General features: G+C 44.3%; 1 protein-coding gene across 1 annotated transcript in view; it reads left to right on the top strand.

Annotated features, from left to right (window-relative positions):
- The window catches only part of LOC110520038 (cadherin-13), a 603,183-nt gene that overhangs the window by 202,681 nt on the left and 380,220 nt on the right, over positions 1–20,282 (top strand). The gene's annotated exons all lie outside the window — the stretch shown is intronic.

Genomic DNA, 20,282 nt, shown 5'->3' with positions numbered 1-20,282 from the left:
AGCTGTCCAATGGATATCTCTTACTATGAGAGATGCTGATAATTGTCACTATTCAGCATTTAGTACCAACAACATGTTGTTGAGGGTCAGAGGTCATCGTTTTTTAAATTACAGCCTTGTGTCTTTTCATTATATTCATCTACAATATGCATGTATTTAGAGTGACTTCCTCCCGCTGGGATGAGTGGACTTAATTTGGGTTTGGAGAGCTGGTGGTTGATGAAATGACTGTGATATTACCTGCATCTTACTTTTGTCATGCAAGTACTGTTTATAGAAGGGCCCACTGTGCCTACTTCTTTTTACATATTTCACATATTTGTTCCTCTTTGTTCAAAGTAACAAATACAGGTACTTGATTTTTGTCCAAAAATCTACAAAACCAAATGAATCAACTTCACAGTATTCATATAGGCCCACTCCATTCATTACCCCCTCCTCTTACCTTCTAGCCTGTTCCAGTCCCCACCCTCCAGGCCAGCACTAGTGCTGCCAACTTTCCAGGGCCATCTTAGATATTCTGTTATCTCTCCTCCAATCGTTGTTCTTTCCTGCTCGCTGCCCAGGTGTCCCGTTGGTGTCGTTTCTCCGACTCGCGGCCTAATGAGCAGCTCTCTCTCTCCATCTCCATGCATCACACTGCCTTCATTTGTTTTTGCCTTTCCCATCATTTATTTAGTTAGCCAGTCCACTAGTATGTCTTTGGCAGGCCTGGGAGGACATAAGTGAATTAGTAATCTCCATTCTGTGTGTGAGTGGGTAGAGAAGATTTCCTCATGAGTAATGTCACTATATTGTGCTTGTGGGCGAATGCGAAGGCGCTCTGTTTTTTTTTAATTGTTCTTAGTCTACCAATGCAAGTTAAAAGAAGCTCCGCTATATATAATTTCCTTGCCATACATTAACGAGACATTACACATATTGACAAGAATAACTGTTATATAATTATTTTGGGTTGGATGGTTGGATGACAATGGCCAGTTGGATGGCAATGGCCAGTTGGATGGCAATGGCCAGTTGGATGGCAATGGCCAGTTGGATGGCAATGGCCCAATTTTACCTTTTGAACTTTTCTTCAGAATTTTTCTGTTGCAGCCGTGTCAGACCAGCTCCAATCCCAGATCATCCATTGTCCCCTCCCTTTGTTCTGGCTCTTTGATATCTCTCTCTGCTGCTCTACCCAGTGGGTGATATTAGTCTTAATTGCATAGGACACATGAACCTCATGACTTAGGCAAAGAGGGAAAGAAAGAATAGAGAGACAGAGGCGAATATTAGACATAATAAGGTTATATTTGAAGAAGAGAAAGAGAAAAGGATTGAACACAAAAGGGGCAGAAAGACAGGCGGAGAAAAGGGGGAAAAACAGGCAGATGTGACTGCCCAGCTAACATTGCGAGGGAGAGAACATGTTTGTGATGTTACATGTAATGTTCCCTTGATGTTTGAGTATCCAGTTCTGTTTTTTAGGGCAATATTATATGTATGTTAGCAAGAACATTCATGTGTCCAGTTCTGAAGGTTAGGAGAATATTCCATCAACGTTACACAGAACATCGTTGCCATGTTCTCAGAATATTAGATACTAATTTTCTAGACATGTTTCATGGATGTTGCCTGATGATCCCACAGAAATGCCCCCTACCTGAGATTTACTTCAAAGTGAATACCCCCTATTGCTTACACCTATCCAGTTGTTTCAGATCTAAGGAGAAGGGGTCAGGGTTTTCTTCTCGACAGGGCCTAACTATACTGGCACAATAATCGGATTGATCTGAAATAACTGGATAGGTGTAAGCAGCAGGGTGAATGCACTTTGAAGTAAATCTCACCTCTGTTAAAAGTACACTCAAGAAAAACTATTTTATTAAAACATTTATTTCACCTTTATTTTAGCATGGAGTCCCATTGAGATGTTGATCTATTTTGCAAACTGGGATCCCTTTATACTGTGTACAGTGCCTTCAGAAAAAATTCACACCCGTTTACTTGTTCCACATTTGTTGTTTTACAGCTTGAATTTTAATTTAGATGTTGTGTCACTGATCCACACACAATAACCCATAATGTTAAAAAAATAAATACAAATTAATTAGTCAATAAGTATTCAATCCCTTTTGATGTGGACAGCCTAAATAAGTTCAGAAGTATAAACAAATCACATAATAAGTATTGTGTGTAGATGGGCGATATATGTTTCTTAATAATACATTTTGAATTCAGGCTGTAACACAACAAAATGTTGAATAAGTCAAGGGGTATGAATACTTTCTGAAGGCACTGTAAATGAGCATGCACAATGAAATCCTGCATGTCAAAGTGTGTCAAATATGTAGGTTAAGGCCTCCCGGGTGGCGCAGTGGTCTAAGGCACTGCATCGCAGTGCTAGCTGTGCCACCAGAGACTCTGGGTTCGAACTCAGGTAGCCAGCTGCGACCGGGAGGCCCATGGGGCGGCGCACAATTGGCTCAGCATCGTCCGGGTTAGGTAGGGTTTGGCCGGCAGGGATATCCTTGTCTCATCGCACACTAGCGACTCATATGGCGGGCTGGGCGCAGCGCACGCTGTCCAGGACGCTAGGTGTACGGTGTTTCCTCCGACACATTGGTGCGGCTGGCTTCCGGGTTGGATGCGCAATGTGTTAAGAAGCAGTGCGGCTTGGTTGGGTTGTGTTTCGGAGGACGCATGGCTCTCGACCTTCGCCTCTCCAAAGTCTGTGCGGGAGTTGTAGCGATGAGACAAGACAGTAACTACTAACAATTGGATACCACGAAATTGGGTGGGATTTAAAAATATATATATGTAGGTTGAAAACACTGTCCAGTTGTTAAAAACAGTATGTTAAAAGTTTTTCCTTTACCTTGCCAACAGTCAAAGAGCTGTGAATGGATCAGTAGTTAACCAATCAGGGCCGTGATTGGCTTGAACATCAGGTTACATCCTGACAATTGATACACATGCATGTTTTTGCAACATTCCCATTAAACGTGTCTAGAATTGTTATATCATACAGTATGTTCTGAGAACATGGAAGCCATGTTCTGTGTATGTTTCGTGGGATGTTAATGGATTTATCGGAGAACATGGTAACCACGTTCTGGGTAAGTTCTATTTGACATTAAGGGAATGGTCTCTTGGAAACAGTCCTTGAACATCACTGGAACATTCCTATTAAAACGTTAGGTAATGACCTAAAGAGACTCTTAACGGAATGTTCTCAAAATTTGTGGGAACGTTTATTGTTAGCTGGGTGGATGAGTCCTTTATTAATGTCATGTGGTTAAGAGTTCTCATTATTTCACAATCAATTAATTGACAAGGGGCTCTCTGCTTTGAGGAGCAGATATCCACAGAACAAAGTAACAGAACCACCAATCTCACCCCCCCCCCCCCCCTATCATACATTGAATTTCTTCATGATGCAGACTTCAAGATTCAGTCATCATAATTACTCCCCAATTGATCCACCAAACAGGGCTGACTGTCCCCGCCAAATGCCCCAAAGCCTGGAAAAATAGTTTAGTAAGGGTTGTGTTTGGAGTTTGTTTTGGTCGAACAAACTCCACTACACCAATCGGACTAGGCTGACGTCATAGCAATTGATTTTATGTTAGGAACAGAGCTATTTTAGAATGAGAGGAAACATAATTAAATTGAAAAATAGAATTGGGTTCCACATTTTAATGTGACATCCTGTAAACACAATCAATCTCAACCACAGAAAATAACGGTACAAAACTTATTTTCCCTTAAAACCCTTTTCCCATGTTTCTGTTGCCAAGCTGTCATTACTCCAACCCCTCCAATTCTTCGCTAATGCCCAGTGGAAATGTCCCTGGGTGTGTATATTGATATATCAATGGTATAGTTCAGACTTATTGGCATTTGATAATTGATAAGTGCTGTCTGAGTGGAGAGTGTTTTTAATTCCTCAGTGGGGGGAACAGACATTAATGTGGGCTACAGCGGGAGGGAGGCTGCTGATAAATGAATGCCATTACAAGGAAGCTCTGAATTCAAAGAATCATTTTATTTATTTATTTATTTATTTATCTCACCTTTATTTAACCAGGTACCCACTTGAGAACAAGTTCTCATTTTCAACTGCAACCTGGCCAAGATAAAGCGACAAAAACAACACAGAGGTACACATTGGATAAATAAACATACAGTCAATAACACAATAGAAAATCAATCTACAGTGTGTGCAAACGAGGTCAGGAGGTAAGGCAATAATTAGGCCATAATGGCAAAGTAATTACAATTTAGCAATTAACACTGGAGTGATAGATGTGCAGATGAGGATGTGCAAGTAGAAATGCTAGTGTGCAAAAGAACAGGAAAGAAAATATGGGGATGAGGTAGGTAGTTGGTTGGATGGGCTATTTACAGATCAGTAAGCTGCTCTGACAGCCGATGCTTGAAGTTAGTGAGGGAGATATAAGACTCCAGCTTCAATGATTTTTGCAATTTGTTCCAGTCATACGCAGTAGAGAACTGGAAGGAAAGGAGGCCAAAGAGGTGTTGGCTTTGGGGATGACCAGTGAAATATTCCTTCTGGAACGCATGCTACGGGTGTTGCTATGGTGACCAGTGAGCTGAGATAAGGCAGAGCTTTACCAGGCAAAGACTTAAAGATAACCTGGAGCCAGTGGGTTTGTGTAGCGAGGACCAGCCAATGAGAGCATACAGGTCGCAATGGTGGGTAGTATATGTGGCTTTAGTGACTAAATGGATGGCACTGTGATAGACTGCGTCCAATTTGCTGGCTAGAGTGTTGGAGGCTATTTTGTAAATTACATCGCCAAAGACACGGATCGACAGGATTGTCAGTTTTACGAGGGTGTGTTTGGCAGCATGAGTGAAGGAGGCTTTGTTGCGAAATAGGAAGCTGATTCTAGATTTAATTTTGGATTGGAGATGCTTAGAAAGATACACTGCTTCTTTATGCAACCGCTGTGTTAGATTTATTTTTAACGTTACAGAAATCGCACACTATTCCATATGCTGAGACAGCGCTCAGTTCCAAGCTACATTTCCACGTAATGTTGGAGTCAACAGAAACACAGATTTAAGCATAAATATTCCCTTACCTTCGATGGTCTTCGTTCAGAATGTTCTGGAAGGGTTCATACTTACCCAATACATCGTTTGGTTTCAAGTCTTGCGTCTTTGTATTAGCTACTGCTAATAACATCAGCTGAAATGCACCCAAAACGTCCTCCGGTCCGGAAACGTTGCGCATCAAAACTTCAAAATTACATATTATATGTCGACTAAACAGGTCAAACTAAGTGCAGAAGCAAGCTTTATGATGTTTTTAACACACAAAACAAATTTCAATTCAACCGGGCATCGTTTGCTCTTCCCAGGAGTGCTGGAACAAAGGAATGGCTGTGACCAATTCGCGCCCTAACGCACAGGTTTTTTTCTCGCGACACTTACTCCAATCACTCCCATAGGGCCAATTCTCGCGTGATTTGAACGATTGAACGCTCTAAAGAAAGAGGACATCTAGTGGAAGAGATGGAAAGTGTCCCCAGATCCATAAGTGGTCGGGAAGGGTGGGGGCCATGACGTCAAAGTTGCTCCAACTTTCATGGCCACAAAAACTAGTTTGGAAGAATGCATGCCCTGTGAGTTCTGTTATACTTACAGACATAATTCCAACGGTTTTAGAAGCTTTAGAGTGTTTTCTATCCAATAATAATTATTATATGCATATATTAGCAATTTTTGATAATTTTTTTTTCAGTTTACTAGGGGTACCCAATTTCTCCAAAGGGGGCGTAAATCTGCCATGCCCTCAAAAGGTTAACATGAGTCTGGAAGGAGAGTTTACAGTCTAGGCAGACACCTAGGTATTTGTAGTTGTCCACATATTCAAGTCAGAACCAACCAGAGTAGTGATGCTAGGCGGGCGGGTGCGGGCATATTGAAGAGCATGCATTTAGATATACTAGCGTTTAAGAGCAGTTGGAGGCCACGGAAGGAGTGTTGTATGGCATTGACGCTCGTTTGGAGGTTTCTTAACCTGTTATGGCTGCAATCCCGATACCGGGATCGATATGACAACTACCAGTGAAAATAGAGGGTGCCAAAATTCAAACCACAGAAATCTCATAATTACAATTCCTAAAACATACATGTGTCTTATATCATTTGAAATCTATTTTCGTTATTTCAGCGAAAGCACTACAAACGATTATGTTAGGTCTCCACCAAACCACAATAAGCACAGCCATTTCCAGCAAAATATAGCCTTCACAAAAACCAGAAATAAAGATAAAATTAATCACTAACCTTGAATTATCTTCATCAGATGACACTCATAGGACTTCATGTTACACAATACATGTATGTTTTGTTTGATAAAGTTAATATTTACAGTATATAAAAAAAATCTGAGTTTACTTTGGCGCTTTAGATTCACTAGTTCCAAAAACATCAAGTGATTTTGCATAGCCACATCATTCAACAGAAATACAGATGATAATATAGTTATACACATGGAATTACAGATATACCTCTCGTTAATGCAACCGCTGTGTCAGATTTTTAAAAAAACTTTACGGAAAAAGAAATGCATGCAATAATCTGAGACGGCTCTCAATTTAAAAACACCACAGCCGCAAAGATGGCGTCAACATAAACAAGAAATGACATGATAAATATTCCCTTACCTTTGATGATCTACATCAGAAAGCACTCCAGGAATCCCAGGTCCACAATAAATGTTTGTTTTGTTCGAAAATGTCCATTATTTATGTCCAAATACCTTCTTTTGTTAGAGCGTTTGGTATACACATCCAAACGCTAATTCTGGTCAGCGTTATATCGGTTGAAGAAACATTTCAAACTAAGTACAGATTCAATCATTAGGATGCTTTTAACATATAGCTTCAATAAAGTTCCTCCCGGAGTATTCTTTCTTGTCTTCGTGAGCAATGGAACGCAAGTGACTACCATGATGAAAAAGTGGGATCACAAAATGGCTGCCTGATATATTCTGCTCTCATTCACTCCCACAACAACATAGAAGCCTCATTATAATTTATATTTATTGTTGACATCTAGTGGAACCCCTAGGCAGTGCAACATCATTCACATCTCAAGGCGATTTCATTGGGGACTCTGGTGAATAGATACAAGCTCAGATTTCTGACCTCCTGTTTTGATTTCAACTCAGGATTTTGCCTGCCAATATGAGTTATGTTATACTCACAGACATCATCCAAACAGTTTTAGAAACGTCAGTGTTTTCAATCCAATACTAATAATCATATGCAAATATTAGCAACTATTACTGAGGAACAGGCCGTTTGATATGGGCACCTTTTCATCCAAGCCCCTCAATACTGCCCCTGCAGCCATAAAAAGTTAACACAGTGTCCAAAGAAGAGCAAGATGTATAGAGAATGGTGTCATCTGCGTAGAGGTGGATCAAAAAATCACCCACGCAAGATCGACATCATTGATATTTACAGAGAAAAGAGACGGACTGAGAATTGAACCCTGTGCAACCCCCATAGATTTGACACACTGAACTCTATCTGAGAAGTAGTTAGTGAACCATGCGAGGCAGTCATTTGAGAAACCAAGGCTGTTGAGTCTGCCGATAAGAATACTGTTATTGACAGAGTCGAAAGCCTTGGTCAGGTCGATGAAGACGGCTGCACAGTACTGTTTTGGTGGTTATGATATCCTTTAGGACCTTGAGCGTGGCTGAGGAGCACCCGTGACCAGCTCGGATACTGGATTGCATAGGGGAGAAGGTACGGGGGAATTCGAGATGGTCAGTGATCTGATCGTTCACTTGGCTTTGGAATACTTTAGAAAGGAAGGGCAGGATGGATATAGGTCTGTAACAGTTTGGGTTTAGATTGTCTCCCCCTTAGAAGAGGAGGACAGCCGCGGACGCTTTCTCATCTTTAGGAATCTCAGGTGGAGAGGTTGAACAGACTGGTAATAGGGGTTGCGACAATGGCGGTGGATAATGTTAGGAAGAGAGGGTCCAGATTTTCCAGCCCAGCTGATTTGTATGGATGCTAGTTGCTACGGGGGGTGCAGAGCTGTTGGCCGGGGTTGGGGTAGCCAGGTGGAATGCATGGCCAGCCGTAGAGAAATTCTTATTGATATTCTCGATTTACGTGGATTTATAGGTGGTGACAGTGTTTCCTAGCCTCAGTGCAGTGGGCAGCTGAGAGGAGGTCCTCTTATTCTCCATGGACTTTACAGTGTCCCAAAACTTTTTGGAATAGAGCTGGTAGATGCAAATTTCTGATAACATCTATGACATCTATAACATCTAGATAACATCTATGAGGGTGCCCGTGTTTACGGATATGGAGTTGTACCTGGTAGGTTCATTGAGGATTTGTGTGAAATTGAGGGCATCAAGCTTAGATTGTAGGATGGCTGGGGAGTTAAGCATGTCCCAGTTTAGGTCACCAAGTAGCACAAGCTCAGAAGATAGATGGGGGGCAATAAATTCACATATGGTATCAATGGCACAGCTCGGGGCAGAGGGAGGTCTATAGCAAGCAGCAACAGTGAGAGACTTGTTTCTGGAAAGATGCATTTTTAGAAGTGGAAGCTTGAATTGTTTGGGTACAGACTTGGATAGTAAGACAGAACTCTGCAGGCTATCTTTGCAGTAGATTGCAACACCGCCCCCTACCTCGGCGGAAAATTATAGTTAGCGATGGAGATGTCAGGGTTTTTGGTGGTTTTCCTAAGCCAGGATTGAGACATGGCTAAAACATCCGGGTTTGCAGAATGTGCTAAAGCAGTGAGTAAAACAAACTTATGGTGTAGGCTTCTAATGTTAACATGCATGAAACCAATGATTTTACATTTACAGAAGTCAACAAATGAGAGCACCTGGGGAGTGGGAGTGGAACTAGGCATTGCAGGACCTGGATTAACCTCTACATCACCAGAGGAATAGAGGAGAAGTAGGATAAGGGTACGGCTAAATGCAATACGAACTGGCCATCTAGCACGTTCGGAACGGAGAGTAACAGTTAGCAGGCCGATGCTAACAGTTAGCAGACCGGGGCAGGCAAGCTAGTAGTTAGCAGATGGGGATAAGTCTGTTTTTGCCTCTTCGTGCTGTGACGTCGATAGACCAGTCGTGGAATTAGTAGGGTTCCAGGTAGCTCTAGGTAGCTAGCAGGCCTAGCAGATTAGCAGAATGGGCCTTCAGTGGGCGTCGCGCCTGTGGAGCCTGTTGGAATCCTCAGGCAGATTATGTCGGTATTCCAGTCGTACAGGATCGACGGGGTTCCGTGCCCCGTACCGGCAGTAGAAGGGGTCCGGATATTGTAGCCTGGAAGTAGGCTTCGGTGGTAGCACAGAAGCCCTGGCCAGGCTAGCTTCCGGCTAATTGGTGCTTGCTCTGGGATGGAAACGCTAGCCAGGAGTGGTCACCCGGGATTGCAGTTACAGTGCCTTGCGAAAGTATTCGGCCCCCTTGAACTTTGCGACCTTTTGCCACATTTCAGACTTCAAACTGTATTTTTTTGTGAAGAATCAACAACAAGTGGGACACAATCATGAAGTGGAACGACATTTATTGGATATTTCAAACTTTTTTAACAAATCAAAAACTGAAAAATTGGGCGTGCAAAATTATTCAGCCCCTTTACTTTCAGTGCAGCAAACTCTCTCCAAAAGTTCAGTGAGGATCTCTGAATGATCCAATGTTGACCTAAATGACTAATGATGATAAATTCAATCCACCTGTGTAATTAAGTCTCCGTATAAATGCACCTGCACTGTGATAGTCTCAGAGGTCCGTTAAAAGCGCAGAGAGCATCATGAAGAACAAGGAACACACCAGGAAGGTCCGAGATACTGTTGTGAAGAAGTTTAAAGCCGTATTTGGATACAAAAAGATTTCCCAAGCTTTAAACATCCCAAGGAGCACTGTGCAAGCGATAATATTGAAATGGAAGGAGTATCAGACCACTGCAAATCTACCAAGACCTGGCCGTCCCTCTAAATTTTCAGCTCATACAAGGAGAAGACTGATCAGAGATGCAGCCAAGAGGCCCATGATCACTCTGGATGAACTGCAGAGATCTACAGCTGAGGTGGGAGACTCCGTCCATAGGACAACAATCAGTCGTATATTGCACAAATCTGGCCTTTATGGAAGAGTGGCAAGAAGAAAGTCATTTCTTAAAGATATCCATAAAAAGTGTTGTTTAAAGTTTGCCACAAGCCACCTGGGAGACACACCAAACATGTGGAAGAAGGTGCTCTGGTCAGATGAAACCAAAATTGAATTATGTTTGGCGTAAAAGCATCACAGCTCATCACCCTGAACACACCATCCCCACTGTCAAACATGGTGGTGGCAGCATCATGGTTTGGGCCTGCTTTTCTTCAGCAGGGACAGGGAAGATGGTTAAAATTGATGGGAGGATGGATGGAGCCAAATACAGGACCATTCTGGAAGAATGAACCTGATGGAACCTGATGGAGAACCTGATGGAGTCTGCAAAAGACCTGAGACTGGGACAGAGATTTGTCTTCCAACAAGACAATGATCCAAAACATAAAGCAAAATCTAAAATGGAATGGTTTAAAAATAAACATATCCAGGTGTTAGAATGGCCAAGTCAAAGTCCAGACCTGAATCCAATCGAGAATCTGAAAACTGAAAACTGCTGTTCACAAATGCTCTCCATCCAACCTCACTGAGCTCGAGCTGTTTTGCAAGGAGGAATGGGAAAAAATTTCAGTCTTTCGATGTGCAAAACTGATAGAGACATACCCCAAGTGACTTACAGCTGTAATCGCAGCAAAAGGTGGCGCTACAAAGTATTAACTTAAGGGGGCTGAATAATTTTGCACGCCCAATTTTCCAGTTTTTGATTTGTTAAAAAAGTTTGAAATATCCAATAAATGTCGTTCCACTTCATGATTGTGTCCCACTTGTTGTTGATTCTTCACAAAAAATACAGTTTTATATCTTTATGTTTGAAGCCTGAAATGTGGCAAAAGGTCGCAAAGTTCAAGGGGGCCGAATACTTTCGCAAGGCACTGTAGCTAGTTGCGAAGATCCAGATGAAAATGTTCAGAGTTTGCGGTAGGAATCCGGGGATAAGAAGAGAAATAGGTCCGTTATGCTCTGGTTTGAGTCACGTTTTTCGAACTGGCGAGAACCTTACGAGCTAGAGGTTAGCTGATGACCGCTAGCAATGATTTGCTGACTGATAGCTGGTAGGAAGTTAGCTGGCTAGCTTCAGTTGATGGAATCGAGATCCGAAATAAATATACATACTATAGAAAAAAGCAGATCCACACCACATTGGGGGAAGCGGGTTGCAGGAGAGTATTTTGAAGTTGAGGTTTAGGAAAATATTTTTTAAAGATATGTGAAGAAAAATATGTAAAAAGATATATACAAGGGACATGACAGGACAAAGACGTCTGACTGCTATGCCATTTTGGTTTCAACATAAAAAGTTATATAATGCTGCCACAACCTAGCAGTTGACAGTTCATACTACAACTACTCTTACTGCAGTGTAAAGCTTGCACTTGCTCTTTCTGTTAAAGTACTGTCCTGTATCTCTGTCAGTCTCTCTGTTGTTTTCTATTTATGCATGTGTAGGCCTGGGTCACTGTGTTAGGACTGTCTGTCCTACAAGTCATTACACTAACGTCAGTAATGTCTGTCAATAAATTCTTTAGCAAACTTCCAAAGTGCTTAGTTGACCTGCTATTGACCTCCACAGTTCATAGGTTGTGATCACTTTCATGTATGTAATAACAACCAGGATTGTTCTTGTTTGTTGTGTCTGGAGACTAGCGTGTGTTATGTTACTGTGTCCACGTGTAAGTGCCACCTTTCCAAAAGACAGTCAGGAATGACTAATGACACTTCTCAATATAGTATTCATGGGCAGAATGGACAAGGACGTGACATTGTTGCCACAATAACTTTGTTCTCAGTCAGTGAGTGAAGAAGGCTCTGTCTGTCACAATGCCTACAGGACCCACCACCATCAGCAACTTCTCTCACTCCTCTTTGACATACTCTGTTCCTTAAAGGCACAGTCAATTTAGTGTTTGAAAACTTCTGACCCACTGGGATTGTGATACAGTCAATGATAAATGAAATAATCTGTCTGTAAACAATTGTTGGAAAAATTACTTGTGTCATGCACAAAGTAGATGTCCTAACTGACTTGCCAAAACTATAGTTTGTTAACAATACATTTGTGGAGTGGTTGAAAACGAGTTTTAATGACTCCAACCTAAGTGTATCTAAACTTCCGATTTCAACTGTAATTATTCAGACCATTTACTCAGTTCTTTGTTGAAGCACCTTTGGCAGTGATTACAGCCTCAACTATTTTTGGGTATGACGCTAACTTGGCACACCTGTAGTTTCTCCCATTCTTCTCTGCAGATTATCTCAAGCTAGGTCAGCTTGGATGGGGATCGTCACTGCACAGGTATTTTTAGGTGTCTCCAAAAATGAATGATCAGGTTCATGTCCGGGCTCTGGCTGGGCCACTCAAGGACATTCACAGAGTTGTCGCGAAGCCACTCCTGCATGGTCTTCGCTGTGTGCTTAGGATTGTTGTCCTGTTGGAAGGTGAACATTTGCCCTAGTCTGAGGTCCTGAGCACTCTGGAGCAGGTTTTTGTCAAGGATCTCTCTGTACTTTGCTCTGTTCATATTTCCAACGGTCCTGACTAGTCTCCCAGTTCCTGCCACTGAAAAACATACCCACAGCATGATGCTGCAACCACCATGCTTCACCATAGGGATGCTACCAGGTTTCCTCCAGACGTGACGCTCAGCATTCAGGCCAAAGAGTTCAATCTTGGATCATCAGACCAGATAATCTTGTTTCCTTTAGGTTCCTTTTGGCAAACTCAAAGGCTGTCATGTGCCTTTTACTGAGGAGTGGCTTGCGTCTTGACACTCTACCATAAAGGCCTGATTGATGGAGTGCTGTAAAGATGGTTGTCCTTCTGGAAGGTTCTCCCATCTCCACAGAGGAACTCTGGAGCTCTGTCAGAGTGACCATTGGGTTCTTATTCACCTCCCTGACCAAGGCTATTCACCCTTTGATTACTCAGTTTGGCCGGGCAGTCAGCTCTAGGAAGAGTCTTGGTGGTTTTGTGTCTTTGGCTATGCCGGATTAAGTCATATGACATGCTATTCTCTAAAAGAATTTCTCCAAAATTAATATTACCTGATTGAGCAAATCATGTAAATGTAATTAACTAGAGAGTCGGGGTTCCACAAAATAATATTAAAGAGCTGTTATTTTCCGAATAAACTCTTAAAGACCTAGTAATATTTTACATCAATAGCAGTCAATATTAATCGTCATCTTAATTCAGTCTCATCTGAAAGTTGTAAATTCTTGGTTATCTGCACGAACCCTGGCTAACAAGTTGAATCAGCAATACAAAATTGGGTTTAATTATTTATTTACTAAATACCTAACTAATCACACAGAATTACATTTACACGTAATGAATTATAACTTGATTACAGATTACGTCATGAAGGAAAACGTCCCTAGTGGGCAGAACAGATATGACAGCTTGTTACACAAAAGAAAAGGGGCTGGGTTTGAGTGAAGGAGCGGGAAGACTGAGGAACAAAGGGCGAAGCTGTGCTATCGTAAATACAATATCTTATGCATTCTAAATTACCACCCATTTGGAAAAGGAAAACGCAATACATATTTATTCTGTGCTGCGCTTCGGTAGGTTGGTGGTAGATAGAAGGCCGTGTTGCCAAACCGAGTCCTTTGAAGAATGGTAAATTGGATATGTTGTAGTAACGTTGTTGTGTGGTAGACGGGATACTCTGTCCGTTCTTTCCTAACCTGCGTTTGCAGCTGCTGTTGCTAACTCAATGGCTAGGAGGTATTACTTCTGTAGTGAATAAGAGTTCAAAGTTCATATCATTCACAAGCAAAGCTCACGCTGATTTTGTCTTCGTTCTGTAGTTATTTTCTGAACCATTCTGACATCGGACCTTCGGTCTGACATCCTCGGAACAGGAGGTGATATTGTTATCAAGGCTCTAAGGGAGAGGAGGGCGTGTTTGAAAAGTTTTATAGCCCATGTCCTTTCACAAGGGCGGGCCACTGATTGAGCAGAGCCCTTCCTTATTTCCCATTACTTCCTTTATTTAACTAGGCAAGTCAGTTAAGAACAAATTCTTATTTTCAATGACGGCCTAGGAACAGTGGGTTCAGGGGCAGAACGACAGATTAGTACCTTGTCAGCTCGGGGGTTTGAACTTGCAACCTTCCGGTTACTAGTCCAACGCTCTAACCACTAGGCTATCCTGCCGCCCCTTATGAAAACCCAAATCTCACATTTTAGAATCTAAAATCACATTTCATCCCATCACGAATAATTTCACATTCAAATATTTAAATTGAACAACAATTCCATGTGAATCCGATAACTCCCTGTCTGCAGACTTTCCACTGTAGAGTTTGTCATCTTATCATTGATAAGAATGTCTCAGATGACAACCGAACTGACATCATATTCATTAAGTACCACCGCATATGTTCAATTGGTAGGATTACCAGAATATAGTTAATTTCCCCCCCACCTTCTGATGTTCCCAGAATCTCTATGTTAACTAAGGGTTTTGCAAATGTAACATCCGTAGGGTAGGGAGAGGAAAAAGCGGGGTTAGAGGTTTTTATGACTGTTATAAACCTTCCCCCAGGCCAATGTCATGACAGTGGTTCCAAAATTATTCAATTTAAGATTGATGGATGCCACTGGGTTCTTAGAGACTTTCAATGCGGCAGAATAATTTTGGTACCCTTCCCCAGATCTGTGCCCCACCGCAATCCTGTCTCGACGCTCTACAGACAATTCCTTCGACCTCATGTCTTGATTTTTGCTCTGACATGGACTGTCAACTGTGGGACCTTATATAGACAGGTGTCTTTCAATCTATTGAATTTACCCCAGGTGGACTCCAATCAAATTGTAGAAACATCTTAAGGCTGATCAATGGAAACAGGATGCACCTGACCTCAATTTCGAGTCTCATAGCAAAGGGTCTAAATAATTATGTCAATAAAGTAGTATTTCTGCTTTTTATTTTTAATACATTTGCTAAAGAAATGAAAGCCTGTTTTCACATTGTCATTATGGGGTACTGTGTTTAGATTCATGGGCATTATTTTTATTTAATCCATTTTGGAATAAGTCAGTAACGTAACAAAATGTGGAAAAAGTCAAGGAGTCTGATTACTTTCTGAATGCACTGTATGGAAAACAGGTTTCTCTTTGAAGATTGTGATGGTCAACTTTGGGGATGTACTGACTTGGCAGTTATTCAGGGAATACAGAGACACCAGGCCCATAATGGGTCAAACAGCTTGGAAAATTCCAAAACATGATGTCATGACTTGGCTTCTGATAGGCTATTTAACATCATTTGAGTCAATTGGAGGTGTGCATGTGGATGTATTTCAAGGCCTACCTTCAAACTCAGTGCCTCTTTGCTTGACATCATGGGAAAATCAAAGGAAAATCAGCCAAGACCTCAAAAAAAGAAATGGTTGACCTCCACGAGTCTGTTTCATCCTTGGCAGCAATTTCCAAATCCCTGAATGTACCATGTCCGGCTGTACAAACAATAAATAGTACGCAAGTAAAAACACAATTGGACCACGCAGCCGTCATACTGCTCATGTTACGGAGAGTGAATGAGGACCCAAAAGCGAACTAACTTAAACAGAGCTTATTTAATAACCAAACATAGGTAGGCTCAGATAGACCGGCAGATTCCGACAGGACAGGACAAGGTTACAGCAAACATGACGATAGTCTGGCTCAGGCATGAAACACAACAAACAAGAATCCGACAAGGACAGGAACAAAAACAGAGAGAGATATAGGGGACTAATCAGAGGGAAAAGGGGAACAGGTGGGAGAAGGGGTGACGAGGTAGTCAAGAGGAGACAAGGAACAGCTGGGGGAAAGCGGGGGAGAAAAGGTAACCTAATACGACCAGCAGAGGGAGACAGGGTGAAAGGAAAGGACAGAAAGACACAACATGACAATACATGACAGTACCCCCCCACTCACCGAGCGCCTCCTGGCGCACTCGAGGAGGAAACCTGGCGGCAACGGAGGAAATCCTCGATCAGCGCACGGTCCAGCACGTCCCGAGAGGGAACCCAACTCCTCTCCTCAGGACCGTACCCCTCCCAATCAACGAGGTACTGGTGACCACGGCCCCGAGGACGCATGTCCAAAATCCTGCGGACCCTGTAGATGGGTGCGCCCTCGACAAGGATGGGGGGGGGGGGGGGGGGGGAAGACGAGCGGGGGTGCGAAGAACGGGCTTGACACAGGAGACATGGAAGACCGGGTGGATGCGACGAAGGTATCGCGGAAGAAGAAGTCGAACTGCGACAGGATTAATGACCCGAGAAATACGGAACGGACCAATGAACCGCGGGGTCAACTTGCGAGAAGCCGTCTTAAGGGGAAGGTTCTGAGTGGAGAGCCAAACTCTCTGACCGCGACAATATCTAGGACTCTTAGTTCTACGCTTATTAGCAGCCCTCACAGTCTGCGTCCTATAACGGCAAAGTGCAGACCTGACCCTCTTCCAGGTGCGCTCGCAACGTTGGACAAAAGCCTGAGCGGAGGGGACGCTGGACTCGGCGAACTGAGATGAGAACAGCGGAGGCTGGTACCCGAGGCTACTCTGAAAAGGAGATAGCCCGGTCGCAGACGAAGGAAGCGAGTTGTGGGCGTATTCTGCCCAGGGGAGCTGTTCTGACCAAGACGCAGGGTTGCGAAAAGAAAGACTGCGTAAGATGCGACCAATAGTCTGATTGGCCCGTTCTGCTTGACCGTTAGACTGGGGGTGAAAGCCGGAAGAGAGACTGACGGAAGCCCCAATCAAACGGCAAAACTCCCTCCAAAATTGAGACGTGAATTGCGGACCTCTGTCCGAAACGACGTCTGACGGAAGGCCATGAATTCTGAAAACATTCTCGATGATGATTTGTGCCGTCTCTTTAGCAGAAGGAAGCTTAGCAAGGGGAATGAAATGAGCCGCCTTAGAGAACCTATCGACAACCGTAAGAATAACAGTCTTCCCCGCTGACGAAGGCAGTCCGGTGACAAAATCTAAGGCGATGTGAGACCACGGTCGAGAGGGAATGGGAAGCGGCCTGAGACGGCCGGCAGGAGGGGAGTTACCGGACTTAGTCTGCGCGCAGACCGAACAAGCAGCCACGAAACGACGCGTGTCATGCTCCCGGGTGGGCCACCAAAAACGCTGGCGAATGGAAGCAAGCGTACCCCGAACGCCAGGGTGGCCGGCTAACTTGGCAGAGTGAGCCCACTGAAGAACGGCCAGACGAGTAGGAACGGGAACGAAAAGAAGGTTCCTAGGACAAGCGCGCGGCGACGGAGTGTGAGTGAGCGCTTGCTTTACCTGCCTCTCAATTCCCCAGACAGTCAACCCGACAACACGCCCCTCAGGGAGAATCCCCTCGGGGTCAGTGGAGGCTACTGAAGAACTGAAGAGACGAGATAAAGCATCAGGCTTGGTGTTCTTAGAGCCCGGACGATAAGAAATCACGAACTCGAAACGAGCGAAAAACAGCGCCCAACGCGCCTGACGCGCATTAAGTCGTTTGGCAGAACGGATGTACTCAAGGTTCCTATGGTCAGTCCAAACGACAAAAGGAACGGTCGCCCCCTCCAACCACTGTCGCCATTCGCCTAGGGCTAACCGGATGGCGAGCAGTTCGCGGTTTCCCACATCATAGTTACGTTCCGACGGCGACAGGCGATGAGAAAAATACGCGCATGGGTGGACCTTGTCGTCAGAGAGGGAGCGCTGAGAAAGAATGGCTCCCACGCCCACCTCTGACGCGTCAACCTCGACAACGAACTGTCTAGAGACGTCAGGTGTAACAAGGATAGGAGCGGATGTAAAACGATTCTTGAGGAGATCAAAAGCTCCCTGGGCGGAAACGGACCACTTAAAGCACGTCTTGACAGAAGTAAGGGCTGTGAGAGGAGCTGCCACCTGACCGAAATTACGGATGAAACGACGATAGAAGTTCGCGAAGCCGAGAAAGCGCTGCAGCTCGACGCGTGACTTAGGGGCGGGCCAATCAATGACAGCTTGGACCTTAGCGGGATCCATCTTAATGCCTTCAGCGGAAATAACAGAACCGAGAAATGTGACGGAGGAGGCATGAAAAGTGCACTTCTCAGCCTTCACAAAAAGACAATTCTCTAAAAGGCGCTGGAGGACACGTCGAACGTGCTGAAGATGAATCTGGAGTGACGGTGAAAAAATCAGGATATCGTCAAGGTAAACGAAAACAAAGATGTTCAGCATGTCTCTCAGGACATCATTGACTAATGCCTGAAAGACAGCTGGAGCGTTAGCGAGGCCGAAAGGAAGAAGAGACAGAGGAAACAGGAGGGATAGCAGACATTAAACATTTCACATGACAAGAGACGTTCCAGGAGAGGATAGAATTACTAGACCAATTAATGGAAGGATTATGACAAACTAGCCAGGGATGGCCCAAAACAACAGGTGTAAAAGGTGAACGAAAAATCAAAAAAGAAATGGTTTCGCTATGATTACCAGAAACAGTGAGGGTTAAAGGTAGCGTCTCACGCTGAATCCTGGGGAGAGGACTACCATCCAGGGCGAACAAGGCCGTGGACTCCCTTAACTGTCTGAGAGGAATGTCATGTTCCCGAGCCCAGGTCTCGTCCATAAAACAGCCCTCCGCCCCAGAGTCTATTAAGGCACTGCAGGAAGCTGACGAACCGGTCCAGCGTAGATGGACCGACAAGGTAGTGCAGGATCTTGAAGGAGAGACAGGAGTAGTAGCGCTCACCAGTAGCCCTCCGCTTACTGATGAGCTCTGGCTTTTACTGGACATGAAGTGACAAAATGACCAGCAGAACCGCAATAGAGACAGAGGCGGTTGGTGATTCTCCGTTCCCTCTCCTTAGTCGAGATGCGGATACCTCCCAGCTGCATAGGCTCAGCTCCCGAGCCGGCAGAGGAAGATGGTAGTGATGCGGAGAGGGGGGCAACGGAGAACGCGAGCTCCTTTCCACGAGCTCGGTGACGAAGATCAACCCGTCGCTCAATGCGAATAGCGAGTTCAATCAGGGAATCCACGCTGGAAGGGACCTCCCGGGAGAGAATCTCATCCTTTACCTCTGCGCGGAGACCCTCCAGAAAACGAGCGAGCAAAGCCGGCTCGTTCCAGCCACTGGAGGCAGCAAGAGTGCGAAACTCAATAGAGTAGTCTGTTATGGATCGATTACCTTGACATAGGGAAGACAGGGCCCTGGAAGCCTCCTCCCCAAAAACAGATCGATCAAAAACCCGTATCATCTCCTCCTTAAAGTCCTGATACTGGTTAGTACACTCAGCCCTTGCCTCCCAGATTGCCGTGCCCCACTCACGAGCCCGTCCAATAAGGAGAGATATGACGTAGGCGACACGAGCAGTGCTCCTGGAGTAAGTGTTGGGCTGGAGAGAAAACACAATATCACACTGGGTGAGGAACGAGCGGCATTCAGTGGGCTCCCCAGAGTAACACGGCGGGTTATTGATTCTGGGCTCCGGAGATTCGAAAGCCCTGGAAGTGGCCGGTGGATCGAGGCGGAGATGGTGAACCTGTTCTGTGAGGTTGGAGACTTGGGTGGCCAGGGTCTCAACGGCATGTCGAGCAGCAGACAATTCCTGCTCGTGTCTGCCTAGCATCGCTCCCTGGATCTCGACGGCTGAGTGGAGAGGATCCGAAGTCGCTGGGTCCATTCTTGGTCGGATTCTTCTGTTACGGAGAGTGAATGAGGACCCAAAAGCGAACTAACTTAAACAGAGCTTCTTTAATAACCAAACATAGGTAGGCTCAGATAGACCGGCAGATTCCGACAGGACAGGACAAGGTTACAGCAAACATGACGATAGTCTGGCTCAGGCATGAAACACAACAAACAAGAATCCGACAAGGACAGGAACAAAAACAGAGAGAGATATAGGGGACTAATCAGAGGGAAAAGGGGAACAGGTGGGAGAAGGGGTGACGAGGTAGTCAAGAGGAGACAAGGAACAGCTGGGGGAAAGCGGGGGAGAAAAGGTAACCTAATACGACCAGCAGAGGGAGACAGGGTGAAAGGAAAGGACAGAAAGACACAACATGACAATACATGACAGCTCAGGAAAGAGACGCGTTCTGTCTCCTAGAGATGAACGTACTT

This window comes from Oncorhynchus mykiss, chromosome 1 (genome assembly GCF_057628025.1).
Source record: "Oncorhynchus mykiss isolate SJ-2025 chromosome 1, ASM5762802v1, whole genome shotgun sequence".
Lineage (NCBI taxonomy): Eukaryota > Metazoa > Chordata > Actinopteri > Salmoniformes > Salmonidae > Oncorhynchus > Oncorhynchus mykiss.
Note: the sequence above shows the minus strand (reverse complement) of the source record. Positions and strands in the feature narration are given on the sequence as shown.